Source organism: Paramormyrops kingsleyae, chromosome 8, assembly GCF_048594095.1.
Source record: "Paramormyrops kingsleyae isolate MSU_618 chromosome 8, PKINGS_0.4, whole genome shotgun sequence".
Taxonomy (NCBI): domain Eukaryota; kingdom Metazoa; phylum Chordata; class Actinopteri; order Osteoglossiformes; family Mormyridae; genus Paramormyrops; species Paramormyrops kingsleyae.
The window spans coordinates 8,064,534-8,081,359 of NC_132804.1; the positions used below are offsets into that span (position 1 = coordinate 8,064,534).

A 16,826-nucleotide genomic window follows, 5' to 3' on the forward strand; every position below is an offset into this window, starting at 1 on the left:
GCCGGTCCATCTAGCTTATCAGATGTATGTTTATGGTGAAGCAAAAGCTGGTTTCCAGGTTTACGTCCCCCTGCCCCCTGACCGCGCACGTTCCTCCCCGTGTCTAAGTGCCTCCTGTGTTGCTCAGTTTTTGTTTGGATGTCGATTTATGGAATAATTGCCCCCCAAGGGTTTCAGAGTGCACTGATAATCCAAGCTCCAAGCTTCCCGAAGTGCGTCGTGGGGTGGAACCCAAATAATGAAGCAATTAGCTTAATTAGGGGGAGGAATGGAAAAAAGAGGAGGGAACGTGGAGGAAGGGGCTGCAGGTGTTGAGGGGGGAGTGTCCCCGGGTTCTTTGTGTATCCATTCTGACGCAGATCCCCCCTCGTGCTCGGAGCCAGGATGCTATGCTTTTGGTGCCAGCTCTTCAGTTTTTTACGGTCACCTCAGTGGCTCCATTCAGCGGACATGTACCTGCGTCCCCCTCTGCTTGTCACAGTCATTAATCCTGCACTGCCCCCCCCCCACCATAGAGTGGGTGGAGTTATCTCAGCAGCCTCCTACTTTCAGGGGGGGGGGGCAAGGAGAATCATCTCTTTGGGGAATACACTTTTCTGTACCTACTAAAAATTCAGTCATTTTTCACCTGGTGTATGAAAGTCATTTCATATCAGCTGGTGACTGCACACCCCCCCCCCCCCCCCACAGGAAACAAAACACTGAGGTAGGACACGTTCACCGCCCCCACCCTCAGTGCACCATGTTGACACGGTTGCAGGTTCACCATCACCTTGACTTCTGTTATAGATGCCAGAAACAGCCACTCATCACTATTGTGCTAATAATGTTATATGTGTTTGTCACCATTGTATTCATAATCACATCCGACACCTTCCTCTTCAGAAAAAGTCATTAACAGGAACGTCTTTAAGACTTAATAGGTTGGGAGAGCAGCGATCGGTCACAGCTAAAGCCTTTGAGGTAGCTGCCTCAGGGGGCCATATTTGGTTCTCAGTTTTGTTTGCCACTGCAGCCTGGTTGCACTGCGATGGCAGCCAAACGTGCCCCTCCCCTTCCAGGAAGGTGTCTCTGCACCGCCAATCCACCTCTGAAGCTGATTCACTGCCTACTTTTCGCAGTTCGGTCGTGTCGTGGCCGTCATCTGCGGACTTCTGGAGATCTTGGCGTGCTACCTGAAAGCGGACCGTGATCCGGCAGACGCGGAAGTCAGCATCAGTGGGTAAAAAAGTTAGGAGAACGTGGGTTTCTCAGTCCTGCTAACCAACCTCTAAATAAATGTAACTCCAGTGATTGCTTATAATTTCTTTTTTTTACTATTATTATCACTTGACGGCTTCATCTGTTTGTTTTATACAAAACGTCACTAGAATTACCCATTTTTATAACCCTATACAATGTCGCGATGTTCAGACTGCTTCAGTTTCTCTTGATATTCTTGAACCCTTAACTTCAATATTGCCCCTAGGTGGGGTAAGAGCTTACATTTGGGGGTTGTGCAGCCCACAGAATGCTCTTTGTGTCTTCAGCGAACCGGAGATGTGGTCTTGAATAAACATCCGACAGCTTCTACTGGCCGTTAAATGTGTGTCAGACTGGGAACAGCTCAATGGATGTGTGATAAACTTTGATCTCGCTCCATCATCCCCCCCCCCCCCTCCCCCGCAGCGTATTTAAATGTTTTCAGGAGCCTCTCAGCATCCTCAGCTGCTGGGCTGTAATGGGTCCAGATGTGGGGGAAAGCAGGCCAGTCCAAATGGGGTCTAAATTTACAATTTGTAATTCTTTTTATTTGCTAAGGTTCTTGACTTCGGTACTTGGTCGGTGTCACTGATCCTCAGTCTCGTAATCAAAAGATCATGCGAAGATGGCAGATGAAAGCCAAACTTTTGGCCAGTAGGTGGCGTAGTGGTTTAAGAATAAAACTTATCTGAAAAGCTGCAGTTCAAAGTCTGAGGGGGACCTCTGTTGTTATTTCCCTGAGAAAGAAAGCAAAAATATATACAGATGTAAACACTGGTGGAGTGTGAGAAGCCATGGTTTTGTCTGTTTGGTCTGCAGGTTTGTCTGCATTATTGTACTTAGTAAGCACATCATACAATGATAAGAGAATCGGGGAGAGTCCTGAGTGTCCCTCCTCACCAAAGAGGGGTCTTCCTTGGCTGGGCTGCGATTTTGGGCCGTGTTGGTTGGCCATACATTCTTGTCAGCCCCCTCACCTGAGCTTCCTAGTGTAGAGTTACGTCTTTCCACAGTGTAATTCAACACCAGACAGGAGGGTCCTGCTATTTTCATTGTCAGCAAAAATTCCACCTAGAGGGGAGTGGGGGGCCAAGGACTGTGTTTATGGGATGGAATTCAACAAGGCAGCTAAGGAAAAAGGCTTATTTTATTGTTTCTTGACATTTGGACCTGGACTTACAAGCGATCACCCCCTCTCCCCCCCCCAACCCACGCTGGCACACACACAAATCTTTGTGGGGACCGTCCACTCATTTATACAGGCAAAACCCTAATTCCATCTGTGACAACCTTTACCCCTACCTAGGCCTAACCCTAACCATAAGGAGCCAAACAAAATACATGATTTTGGAAATTTATATCCCCACAAGGTCAAAATAACAGGTTTTTATTATATCATTCCTACAATGTAACACACACACACACACACACACACACACAGTCGTGTTATCATATCTTTTTGGGGACCGCTCATTCATTTCAATTGGAAAAATACTAATGCTAACTATGACAACCTTACAAGAGTTTTTGCATTTTTTAGTTTTTTCATTGCAGTCACAGGTTTTTATAAAATAGAGTTTTCCCATATGAGGACCAGGAAATTGGTCCCCATAAGGTAAAAAACAAAAACTGGTATTCATCACGTTGTGGGGACATTTGGTCCCCACGAGGTAAGGTATACCTGGACCAAACCTGGATTTGCTTCATCCATCTTATCTTAAATAAAATAAATGTAAAGGTAAATGTAAAGTATATGTTGGATGATGTAATGGGTAGATACTACTCAGTCTGGTGATGTGATCTGGTCAGACTGGTCATTAATTGTGGGATCATGCTAATTAACATGGTTAAAGGTCCAGCAGCAGAATTCATTCCATGACCCATATAAGGTTTCTGCAAGTGCATTGGTCGTACATGTTCTATAGACCCATAACACCTTCAGAATTCATGAGTGGGCTGTTTTGCTGCTGTAACTGTGACTGGAAATAAGGTGATACACAGTGAGTGTGAAAGTGGAGATAAGGTAGTACACTTACACACCAAAGCTTATCTCGGTTCAGTCACATTAATGCGCTGATGGGTTAGGGCACCAGGAAAGGCAAATTCAGCAGGGACACCTGATTAAGAGGCAACTCTCTGGGCTGGCATGTGTTTTTAATTCAGAAGGCATGGTTTATTATAATACATTGGTAATTACAGTCAGATTGAATTACAGCCAGAGAAAGGACAATTTCAATGGAATTTTCCCCCACTTTAGATAGATAGATAGATAGATAATTTAACATCACTACTTAAAAGAATGGCTGTGATGATGGTTCATCGTACTTTGAACCAATCAGTCATACTGCCATATGTTTTTATTAATCTGGAGCGATTTTGGTTTATTCTAAGTTTCCGGCTCTGTCCTGCCGTTCACCGTGGTAAGATCCATGTTTCTTACTCTTCACACCACTGAAATCTGATTGGGTAGAAGTAACAGACTCCGGTGGAATGAAGGATAGAACACATGGACAGGCTTTGTCACAGGCTGGGTCCTCCTGCTGTCGCTCCAGCGTCCCCTGACCCGTGGTGGAGTGGGAGATCTTGGGAACCGAGAAAGAACAAAACACAGATTCATAAGGCTTCATATTGCTCACAGTACGGCAGGATCACACATTCGATTCTTTTTTGTTTGCCGTTCCTCAGCAGTGAGCCCTTGTATGTAACGGTGACCCACGTCCCCACACACAGGGAAAAACCGCCCCATGGAGAGCATGCGCAGATGGAGGACCACGCCCGCGCCCGTGTGATCGTCAGAATGGGCCTTTGCTGTATGTAGTGCGATTTGTTGACGACTGCAGACGTGCAGAGACAGCACCAGCGTGCCTGTCCCTAAGCGAGATCAAACCTGTTGCCACTCCTCTTGGTCCTGCCCTCCAATCCACCCCTCCCCCGAAGGTGCCTCCTGGCCCTGTCAGTGGCCCCCACCCTGCTAGACAAGTATAGACTGGAAGCACGAGGGCCCCCCCCCCCCCACCCCCAGGCCCTCACCCCCCCCCACCCCCCCCACAAAATCTCAAGTGATTCCCTTCCCTGTTGGGTCTTTGTCCACCTGAAATGCACCGCCCATTAAAAAAAACAGGTGCGTTTATTAGTATTGTTTACTGCTATAAAAAATTAAATATTTCCCAATCGTTTTCAGAAATTTCAATAGTGACACTGTACTGTTTGTTCGTTTGTGGGTGGAGACTGCCCTGCAGTTTTGTCTGCTGCCATCACTTGGAATTTGAACACTGATTGTTTGAACATTTTTCCTTCAAACGGCTGGTCAAATTAATACTAATACATGAACTACATATATAAGCTTCTCACTTACATGAGGTAAAAAAATGAAATAGCTAATTATATTGTAAAATCTGGTAAAATTGCGGCCCTTTAAACATGATTTTGAGCTGGGTTCGTCTTCATTCGTCAGCTGCACTTACCTTATGTTTGACTACTCACCGTTTTGTTTGCCGTGGAGTTGCAGCAGCCCAGTAAAATCACTAAAAGTCCTTAAATGTGGATCACTCAAAACTCTGCTGTGAGCCTGCTACACAGTGAGAAAAACACACACAAGAAAAAAACAACAAAACAAAAAATACCTACAATTACTAGAAAAACAACAAAATAAGAAAAATATTTGTTTCAAATATTTCGGAGAGCTGCAGCTGCAACAAGAAACATGGACAAATCCCTCAGGAGTTCCTCTCAGCTGTCTACCTTCTCGACCCAGGTAATGGCATTTTAGCTATCAGCAAGGACCAATAGTTTTGCAGCACCTGCAGGAGGCCCCGCCCCCTTCACGATCCTATGGTAGGCTGAAGCCGTTTTAAGTCACCTTGCCTTTCAGCCCTAAACTTAAGAGGACGTAAGCCTGGCTGATGAATTCCCTTACAAGGTAACTGAACGCGAAAGGCGTCACATTGCTGTGGCGATGCAGTGGAAACGTCGCGAGAACTTTGCATCTTACTCCCTGGAAGAGAACGTCCCACAGTGACACCCATTCACACACACCATTCGTTATTTATTTGTTAATCTACTGCTTAGATTCACATTCAATCACTAGAAAACCTGAGTCATTCTTTTCATCATGGTTTGTTGTTGCACTGTTATGGTTGCCGACAGTAAAAAGAGTAACATGACAACTTAGACAGCTCTAAGAGTTTCCTTTTCAGTATTATGCTGTTCTGTACATTTGTATCACGCTGCCCTGAACTGTGTGGTGTATCTGGACAGTGAGAATTGTATTTGTTTCATTTTTTTTTGGGGGGAAGGTAGGGTGAAGATTCATTTGCTTGACGTTGTTGGCCGTGGATGGTGATGTCACATTTCGGTTTTCCCTCTTTTTTGGGAGTGGTGGGTGATGTCGGTTCCGTCTAGAACTGTTCCTTGTCAGTCGCCAAACTATGCCCAGTTTATTTATCGCAGAATTTACTAGGTTTACTGGGGTTATTATAAACCATTGCATTTGACCAGTTAAAACAATTTTCGATGCCTTTGGCAAATATATATATTTTTGTCTGGCAGGCTGCAGCAGAAAGCAAACTGCACTTGATAAGCACATAATGATCAACCTATGACACCTTGGGACCAGAATGCAGCATCAGATACATTTACATCCCCTCTCCCTGTGGGAGCTGTGACAGGTCAGGTGTTGAAGGACCTCAGTCATGGCCGTTTTTTGTCTTCCTTTTCAGTCCTCGGGCTCGGCGCTTTGCGAGGTCTTAACAAGCACACCACGCACAAGGTTCACAGCCCAGCGTGCTGATTAGGTCCCCCGCAAGCTCGCCGTCACGCTGGCTTCAGTCAGGATGTGCCATTTGACGATTACAGTGCCGACCGCAGCAATTATCTTCTCTGTGGAATCTGTGGGGTCCCTTTCCTCTGCAGAATCTTGACTTTGTCAGTCAAAACCCCTTGTGTCACTTAGTTTTTTCTCTCTCTTTCTTTCATACCGCCTTTAGAATCCTTAAAATGTTAGTTTGGAACTTGCTGACAGACGTTTTGCCGGAGAAAAGGCTCCTGTCAACTGTTCTGAGAGTCAAACGGTGTTGCCATAGGTCGTTGCCCTAACGTGTCGGTGACTCTGAGGAAAAGCAATTCCACCCCAGGCATCCGCAGAAAATCTGCATTTGTGTGTGTGTGTGTGTGTGTGATGAGGCATAATTGCTCAACACTGCCATTACATGGTCCTAGCACGCCTTTGAGCGTGTCACCAAAGCGTCTCACGTATAGTGAGTGGAGCTGCCGTATGGGACAAGGCTGTCAAATAAGGATGGGAGGAAGAGGAAGAGGTCATGACGACACAGGGAGGTCCAGCTGAAACCGGCCTTCCATTAGTGTCACAAGAAGCAGCTCCGTGGCAGAAAACTAGCTTTTCATCTTCTTTCCAATCCTGCTAGCTGTTAGTAACCCACTGGCCAAGATCAGTTTTGAGATCCGATTTGAATTCTGTTCCAAAGCAGAAGGAGCGGCCTCATAAACACCCCACCTCCCCTGGGGGGGACTGGGGGGATGCCTGTCTAGGCACGCTGGGGGCTGGAATGCATTCGCTAACTGGGAAAACACTACTGACTACTCCCAGGAAGAAGCTGAGCTCAGTCTGGATCTCGCACGGTTTGTGGAGAACAGTGTTTTCTCTACCCATTTTGCTTCTCGCCTGTAAGTCAATGGGGAAGCCCTTCATTCTCCAGGAAAATTGACGAGAGTACCAAGCATTCAGATGTTTCCTGATGCAGAAAGTATTTAACTGCCCAGCACTGATCCATAACCTCAGAGTGATCTTTGGAATGAAGTCTTCCACCCAGAAGTCTGTCGTCCACGTGCTTGTCCTGACCTGGGTGGCAGAGGTTGCGAACAGCCTGTCCCACACAGCTAATTCTTTAAATTAGGCAGTGGTAGAATTGGATGCCAGTCACGTTTGGATGAACAATATTCCATAATGATTCTAAGAAGTTACCTAAGCTGGAAACACGGCCAATACACTTGCTATATAATGAGACCCATCTTGGGTATATGATGGTATATGATGGTATATGATGGTATATAATGGTATATGATGGTATACCACCTGGGAGCACCTGGACACACATTCCAGCTGTACGATAATGCTAAAGTGCTATCACTCTTTATCAGCTAAACCTGCACTGCTTCACTGCAGATCAGGCAATACACAAATTCATTCATATTCCACATACATTCACACAAAATTTCTTTAGTTGTTAAAACCTGTGCTAACACTTCACTTGACGGGACACAAGCAACTTAGTAACTAAGTTACGACTCAAGTACAAATCATGAACAAATATACTGACTGCATGAAACATTATGATCTATTAATGATGAATGAACATGGGATCAGTATGTAATTAACACTTGGTTTCTGGTTAATTGATACATAAAATAAGAGTAAAATAAGTGTTCCCAAACTTTTATATATATATATATATATATATATATATATATATAATTAAACGGCTTTGTAGACCTGGGGTGCTGCCTGAACACCTCCGTTAGGACGCTGACATTTTACGAAGGCTGTCCACCCCATACCTCTCACTTCCTATCAAACCCCTCCTGACCTGCAGTCTGCTTTGCCTGGCCTGGAATGCGGGAATGCGCCGCGGCATGCGATTCAGCAGGGAGCTGTGCACTCACGTCATCTAATGCAGGGCGCGTCTTGTGAAAGTGCCAGACCGTAGACGGGTTAACTCACTCACTCCCACTAAGAGGTACTTATGGTGGGTATGTTTGAGGAAGGATTACTGCTAGATTTTTTTTATCATACAGCTGGAAAGAAATACAAGATAGCAGAGCTGACAGTATGTATGACCAATGACTTCTTCAGACCAAATTTGCAGTCATCTTTCCTGAGGGCAAAGAATGATGAAACGTTATAATTTTATTGCTCAACCATAACATTTCTGTTCAAACCAGTGTCATCTGTAGGTGTATTTAGATTTGAAATGCCCTGTTAGAAACTTTATGAATACAAATTGAGCTTGCCTAGAAATCTGTTTTATTCTATAGCTTGGTTGGTTGGTGGAAATAGCACAATAAGCCAAAAAAAAAAAAAAAACCTGAATCATCTCGCTGTTTTTTTTTAAATCTTGACAGAGGGAACCATAGTATTTGTACCTGTGCAAACGGCGAATGAAGTATAAAAGATTCAAAGTAAAGCAAGACACATGAGGGAAGAGGGTAGAGTTTGCTCTACTGGGAATGCACATACTGGGAAAACTACACTGTATCATGTAACATACTTAATCACAGGCTTTAAAATTTTATGGTAAATACTTGATGACATCTTAATTTTTCCAGAAACACAAAGGTCTTTGCGCAATCTGGGGCTGTCCAAGCCCATTCCTGGAAATCCGCAACTGGTTACTCCTGAGTGTCAGATATAATGTAAAAAAAGGATCATTGATTATTAATTATTAATGAATGCTTGGGAGCTGTTTGTTGTGGCGTTTAAATGGGGAGGCCCTATGAAAAGGACATTAAGGCCTCTGTCTCTGCTATTGTTCCAGCAAGGTGGGGTAGGTGGGGGAGTTCGTGGAATGTGGCTTTATGGCAGACGGTGGGCGGGGGGGGGGGGGGGGGGGGGGGGGGAGCCCTGACAGTTTTAGAAGTGATTCCCAAAAGATCTAGATTTATACCTGAAACCTCAGTCGAGGTGACATGCTGTCCCAATAAGACCTCAATAAAAAGATTACATGCTGAAACATAACTAAAGCCAAGCCTGCAGTGACCCCGAAGCCTGGAATCAGTCACACTGTGTCTGAAGGGACATCACCGTCCAGCTAAAGCCGACAGCACACACCTGGCATGGGGGGGGGCAGGGCAGCGGGGGAGGGGCTGCACCTTCAATATTGGGCAAGCATGTGGTGCTTCTGCTCTGGGCAGCTAGCAGGAGCATTGTGCTGTTAGACAGAGCCGGCAGCCATGTGACTCACGCTGCGGATGCTGCTTCTCATGTCCTTCTCAGATCTGAAGGACAGTGATGCCAACTGAGGAAGTCAGCTGGCAGAGTTTCGAACCATGAAACCAGGGAAACAGTCGCAACAGCAAATGAGAGCACTGCATCTTGCATATACCTGTATCTTTTCCCCCACTTTAGTACAAACCCTGGAACAACCTCTGCTGACTTAATTGTCCTGTTTACCAGTGATAGGGCTCTTCGAGGTCCCATGAAATTCATCCAGAGGATATACCCTGGTTTCCCCCCCAAAAAGGTCAGGTACATACGGGCCAGCTGTCTGAGGCTGAAAGTGTCCCCTGTAGCCTGAGGGGGATCATTCCTTCTTGAGTTTAGAGACTCATTTAGCTTGGGTTCATGGGTGAAACAGAGTCATTTATTTGCCCAGGCTAGGGTCCAGCTAATCCATGCCAGGAGGGAGACTATGAACTACTTCAGGTTTTACAAAATACTTTAAAACTGAAATGGTTCTGTGCTTGGCTCAATAGTTCAATTCTTCTTGCGCCTTGACTAATTTGGTTTCCTTGATTGGAAGACCCATCCAGCTGGTCCACATTAACATTAGTGACACATGCATGATTATAGGAGACTGACCAATCAGCACACAACAAGAACCCAGGGCTCAAATGAAATCCAGGTCCATTTAATAGAAATGGTGGAAATGGTAGTTTACAAAACCCTGTCGTAGCTCGTAGTCTCCCTCCTGACATGGATGAGGTGGTCACCCTATCCCTGGCTTGCAGGCCATGTTGGTGGGGACATTTCTTCTTGGAGTGGAATTAATAATCACAAAAAATCAAGAATGATGTATTAGACTAGGGCCAGAAAGTAGAGTACATGTGCGTCAAATGGTCACTACTGTATGATGTTATAGGACAGTGGTTTGTACATTGCTTTTTATGCAGTTTCCAGTCCATTACCTGATATGTTTCAAGGCAAACTTATAGTACTCAGCCTCAACTGAAGAACTGACGCGTTTACAATTCTGATGCTTCTTCTGTGTTTACTTTACTCGCCTAATCGTTTGTGTCCTGAGGGCACCAATAGAATCGCCCAGTATCCATGTCTCCGGGATCTGTTGTCCAGCCCCGGAGACCAAATTCATACCATGGCCAATTAACTGATTGGCTGAATTTCGCTAAAAACTTGTAAATGTCCCCCACACCTCCGGAAGCCAGGCTTCCATTAATGAATGTATACCTGACCTGCCAGCTGCTCAGGAAAACACACAAATCACAAAATCTTTTGGCCAGATGGTGAAAAAACAAACTAGAAAACACCGTCAGTGTTTACATGGAGACACAGCGCAGGATGTAACAACAACAAAACAGGCTCCATCCTATCAGCTGTAAACGGCTACCCAGTTTGCCATATTTATATAATTTTCTTCTCAAGAACCAGGTCACTGCAAACACAAAGGAATTATGAGGCACACTATAAAATGTTAAGGGTGCAAACTCTTTAAGTGGCCATCTTATTAAATTAACATTTTTGGAGATTAGTAATGGGATTTTTCTGGTTTTTTAAAAAAAAAAAACTGCTTTTACACGTTTGTCAGAAGCATCCTGCTTGAACTACACAAATAAGGGACTTACAAAAGCCGTTAGGAAAATTCCCTCTAAATGCCTTCCTTATCTGACCCATTGTTTCCATCCATCCATCCATTTGAGATGCTGCCCTGCACACGGGACACAAAACAAGGTGCATTATGGGTGAGGTGCCAGCAGATCACAGGAGTACTGTAAGTCTCCATTCAGTGACCGAATGTAGAGATAGAGAGGACATATGTATATGTTTTTTTTCTGTTCCGGCAAGGGACACCCTGGACAGAATGTCAGTGGGCACACAGGCATGCAGTACTCACAGAAAGTCTTGGGACATTTGCTTAATTCAGTAAAAATATTGCAGATTTATTGGTTTTATAGCAAAAATCATTACTTCATTGATTTGTTTACAAAAAAATATATAGATCACATTAGAAACAATCAGCAGTTTTCAGTATGATTCATTTTAACTAGTAATAAATTGAAACCAAAATTATAGTTCTAAAACAGCTGTTCAAAAGTTAATTGACAAGCAGTCCCACTGGGTGCTTTTTAATTATTGACACCTTTGCAATAACATAAAACACCAGACATTTGCATTTAGTGTCCCTTTGGCAGCCAGTGACTACAATTGCAATTAATAGCAAAATTTCAAGAACAGAACTGAGTGAGTCAGTCCAAAAATTATCAACATAAAAAGAAAATGTCTGTGCGGAAGATATGTGCAGATACGTTAAACATTGCTTGTCAGTGGACTTTTGTTGTGAAACCATTACATTTGTAACATTATTACAAAATTCAGCAAACATCCCTAGACTGTGAGCACTGTGTACACACAGAATCACAGACTTTGCACAATTTACAGTGACCGATTCACTTGCAACTGCATGTTTTTGGGCTTTGGGAGGAAATCAAAGTGTATGACTTTCAGGTGCATTGTGGAATGATGGGGTTTAAGGTGGACAATAAGGCTGATGTTCATCTCAAGGCATCAGTGGCTGTGCTCAGGGGAGGAAGCAGTTGTGCTCAACAGCCAAGACGGGTCCCGACCTGCTGGATCCGTTCGTACGGTTTGCAGATGCTTCCTCGTGGCCTCGCTGGAGCGTGGCGTGCCTTAAGGCTAGCTTGTGGTGTCAAGCCTATAATATAGGCAGGCTAAGCAAACTGGATGCCTATTTTCATTTAAAAATGGCCATTTCTACCATTTTGCTGTCGCCACGGGGCTACGCCAATGAACTGGTGTCACGGCGGATTTCATATTCTGAGCAGGACGTAACACGATATGATATGTAAGGAACACCACATACAGCGTAATCTTACACGTCAGGTCTATAATGACATCTGTTTGTTGTCATACAATGTCACATGATGAAGTCTTTCAGTGGAACAAGTATTGCAATCTCCATGTTCCAGCACCTGCCTGTTGTCTTTCATGCACCCTGATTCTGGCCTTAGTAGATGGGCACAAGCCTGTTGCTCTAGATCTCCAAGCAAACAGACGTGTCAGCTGTCAAGGAAATGTTAGCGTTTGTGTCTGTTTGCTCAGTTTCAGTCATAACATCATGCTCCAGTGCAATCCACTGGCTGCAGTTTCGCAGTTCAGCTTCACTCACTTGTGGGGCACAGGAAGGGCTGTAAGAATGGGGATAGGATAGACAAAAGAACACTTTTATGTTCTCTGGAAATGGACAAATTCCCTGCAAACATTCATAACTGGGACTAAACATCTATCCTTTGATAGCTAATGTTCTCTGACTTATTTATGCATGTATCACATTATTGCTGGAGAAAATTGTTCTCTGCTATTTAGCTTTTCGTCTGCAACAACATTACCAGCAAACCATACTCATTTAGAAGACACAATCACTGTACTTTAATAAATCTACATTTCTGTGTGTGTTTCTAAGCTTCATTTACAGACGCTGTTTCTTTCTGGACAGAAAAGTTGACAGTAGCAAGGGATCCCTCATTTCCTGCTACTTCTCGTCTGAGAAAAATAATGAATCGTCCATCAGCTTTCAGGTTCCCCGAGTAACTAACGAAAATCAAACTAAGTACAACAGCGGCTCGTTCGCACAAAATGTTGCGTCACCAGTGACATGAGCAGATAGTCTCTGTTCTTTTCTTCTGTCTCTCTGCGTTTTCCCTGTCATTTTCTCTGGCGGAATTTTCCATAGGTTGCCTCTCTGGCTAGGAATGCGGGCAGGACGGGACACGTCGCTGCAGCTTGTTTAGAGCTTGTTTTGTGTAGCTTTTCAAAGTGTCACCACTGCTCTACCACTGAGCTTTGTAACTCTCTATGAAGGACCATGTTACCAAAGACATTGGCTGTAATTTGAAAGCTATTATTCAGTTTCCAGGATTTAACTATTAACTGTTTATGATACTGCAGCAAAGAGGTATCAAGTTTATACACTCAACAACGCATAATTCTTAGTAAAAAAGGCTCACAACTTCTCTATCTATTCATCCATCCTACTTATCCAGTACAAGGACCCAGTAAAGTCGAGAACCTATGCAAGGAGGCGTATAATACTAGGCTGAGGAGGCCTGGGACAGGAGGCAGGGCCATCAATGGGCAAACACTCAAGGGGCAACCAAGGTGTCTAACCGTAGGTGAAAACCTCCACAAACATGGAATTCTCTAGTTGTTTTGAGACGGAAAAGGTATTGCAATTCTATGTTTGTTTTCAGTATGCCTAATGCTTTCACTCCACGGATGAGTGGTGGAACTCAACAGTCTTGGGAATTACTGACAAAGAAGCTTGTATGTATAGTTTGCATATACTAAATTATTTATGCAGCTAACCTAGTCAGAGTACATCTAATGCAGTATAGAAAACCGAGCATCTTGAGCATTTATTTGATGCCAAACAGGAAATGGTGAAGGTAGCAAATGCCCCACAAAAACATGTTGAGGCACGTCCTTAACATTTAATTTTATGTTTTGGAGAACTTTATTATTTAGCTCTTGATACTGTCAGTTGCTTGGTGGGAAGCAGGGCCACAAAATGCCGCCACGTATGTCAAATTTAAATGTGAACGGTGAGATCCATGGGTACGTAAAAGTGAGGACTATTAGAGGCCGCGGCACAAGTTCGCGATCCTCTACCATTTTCTTGGCAGATTTGTGAAAGTTACACGAGTTGCAAAGACTCTCTCGTAACGTGCAACCCCAGAACACTCTTGTGATATATGCGGGGGGGGGGGGGGCTGATTTGACAGGTAGACATGGCCTCACTTTGGGGCGATCCACTCTCGTGGTTTCCATGTCAACAGTGAAGAGCAGACGAGATGGATCTCGTCTCCTGTTTGGTGGCAAGCAGTAGGCCTCGTCCCGGCAAGGCCAAATTCCACATTCCTCGAGCGTGGCCGGGAAAGTGGGCGAGGCTCTGTCCTGGGGGGCTTCAAGATCGGGTCTCTGTGTTTTTTTTGTTTTTTGTGAAGAATATCTACTGAGGTGTTTTTGTGAGAGCTGGGGAGGGGGATAAAAAGGTCAAGCCCCTGTAATCATCACTTCTAAAGGTGTATGTCAAACAAAGAGGGACACCCGATCCCCTTGTGTTTGCGAGGGAGGTGTCATTTTGTGCTTTGAACTCTAACGGGACGGGTGGGGGTGGGATTGGCGGCCGGTAGCCTTTTGCTGTGTTCCCCAGAAGAAAGAGTCAATGCAAAATAGATACAGCTGACCGTAATGGAAAAACAACCTGACCTTTTTTCTAAAGACCCAAGACAAACAACCTCTCGGTCTGAGGTCTGAAAATAGTTTTGAGATGCATTAGTCATACATTTGCTGCACTATAAATTAGGCAGCCTTCATTGTGGTGTTACATCATTGCTGCAGATAAAGCTGCTCAGGTCTTAAGTATCTCTGCTCATGGCCACTGCCATAAATACATTTCCATCTCCAGAACGTGCCTTATTATCTTGATGTCCTCCTCAGCCTAAACTAGTGTTTCCATATCCTGGCCCATGGTTCTGCTTCCAACAGCCTCCTCCCTAATTAAGGTGCCTTGATTTAGTGAATTCTGGCTTCGATCTGACATACATATTAATCCTTATAAAGTCTTTGCTCAAGAATTCATTGTACTAATAAGAAGGGTGCTAAACCAATGACGTAAAAACAAAGGTTTCGTTTGTTTGTGTCTTCTAAATGAATAAAGTTTAGGATGAAGAACAAATTTAAGGATGTGATATTTTAACTGTTCTAACTAATCCTTGTTGAATGTAATAATTAAAGGATTAGTATATTGGTATAATTCAAAAATTTGGATTTGAGGGCACATGAATCGATACCTCATTTAATGTGATGAATCCGTGTGAGTTTCTTGTCATTAGATACCTATTTGACTTTAAAAAAAAAATGAAACATCTCAAATCTATAAACTTATTACTAGACATTTTCTAAAAGCTGACCAAGCTAAAGTGATTAAAATCCCAGGCAGTTCAAAACTCTGTATGCACACTGGGTCCAAAGGGCTGGTGCCAGCATTATAATTAAACATGCGGATGGTCCATATTGTCCTTGTCGATAATTTGACCGGGAAGGGTTAATTTGGGTGCCTCCTGTTCTGTATTGGAAACAGTCCTTCTAGCCCCATCTGCTGGCAAAGCGGATAAGCACGCTGAGTGACAGCACCAGTTGTGAGGATAAGCAGAATAGGTGCCGTCCGGATGAAAAGCCTAAGGGGGCTTGAGAACCGTGCGGCCAAGCGCTGCGTGTCGTGTTTGTAAGTCGACCCAATCGGCTCTCGGAATCAGTGGATTGAAAAATTAAGCAATTTTGGGAATTGTTTGCTAATTGTCACCCAACGTTCATAGCCTAAATCAGTTGTCACCAACCGGTCGACATTTCTAGTCGATCATGACACAACTTTCAATCCCCCTCTGTCGGGAAAATATATACTGTTGCGATTCGTTAGCTTGCCAGCAGAGAATATTCTTTGTAGAAGTACCTCAAACTGTAAAAGGTCAGCCTAAATGGATATAATAAGAAATAAAAATAAATGGACATAATAAGGTTCTAGTGACTGTTTTGTGGTATTAAATCATAGAAGATCTGGGTTCAAGGTAGCAAAATAAAGAGTCTATCATTAATTTCACAGAGATCATACAGCCATGATCCTACCACTGTGACTTTTTTCTCATGAAAGGCATAAATGCAATATACAGTAGTACTCCACTCCCAGAAAATGCTCACCCCCCCATCTTGTTGTATTGGTCCAGGTTGTCCCGGATGTTGCTGCTGTCTGGTCTCCAGAGATACTGTTCTGCAGAGCGCAGTCTTTAAAACCACCACAGACAAACGTGGAATTGATAAATGGGACTCTAATCTTGCACGACAAGGCTGCTATTCAAACAAGCAAGCCCCCCCTCACGTAATACATGTGGAATATATATAGCTGACAATCACTTTGACAGCCAAGGTCACTATTTTTATCTGCATCTTTTTTTTTTTTTTTAACTTAGGCCTTGACTGAAATTTGAGCTTCGAAAATGTGTCTGCGCAGATTTCCTGTCCTCCTGGAGCTCCTGCTTAGCTTTATCAATCAGCAGATGCCAGGGAAATATTGAGATTAAAGCCCGGCGGATGTTTCCTTTGCAGCAGAAATTGGCCCAGGGCCGCGACCTGTGGAGTGTGCATGGTACATCCAGCAGATACAGCACGATGTATCGCAGCTGGCAGGAGTCAGTGAGCTGCCTGGGTGCAGACGTAACGGCTATGTGGCAACCAGAGGGCTGTGAGTGTAAGTCAGGGCGTTTGTTTTGCCTGGTGCCAAGGGAAGGATATTAGCAAAAACGTCCGTCTAAGATTGATGACAAAAAGGTTGCCCCACATAGGGATGGATTTGAAAATCCAGAGACTGCCCCCTACTGGTGTGTCTCCATAATGTCACATAGAATTATATCGACATTCAAGGTGCAAAACATACTGTTTCAGAAGGTCCTCTGTTCAGTGGCTCGCATTAGGATTTGAGAGATGGGTAGTGGGTCAAAAGTGAAGTAGCTCTCGAGTGGTGAGAGTGGGCCAGAGCAGCAGG

The 16,826-nt window shown here is 44.1% G+C and overlaps 1 long non-coding RNA gene across 1 annotated transcript; it reads right to left on the minus strand.

Annotated features, from left to right (window-relative positions):
- Positions 1 to 12,101: 12,101 nt before the first annotated feature.
- Positions 12,102 to 16,112, minus strand: LOC111858628 (uncharacterized). Its single transcript, XR_002841628.1, has 2 exons — positions 15,986 to 16,112; positions 12,102 to 12,417 (listed from the first exon to the last, which is right to left on the minus strand). It is a non-coding gene; the product is annotated as an uncharacterized lncRNA (long non-coding RNA).
- Positions 16,113 to 16,826: the final 714 nt, after the last annotated feature.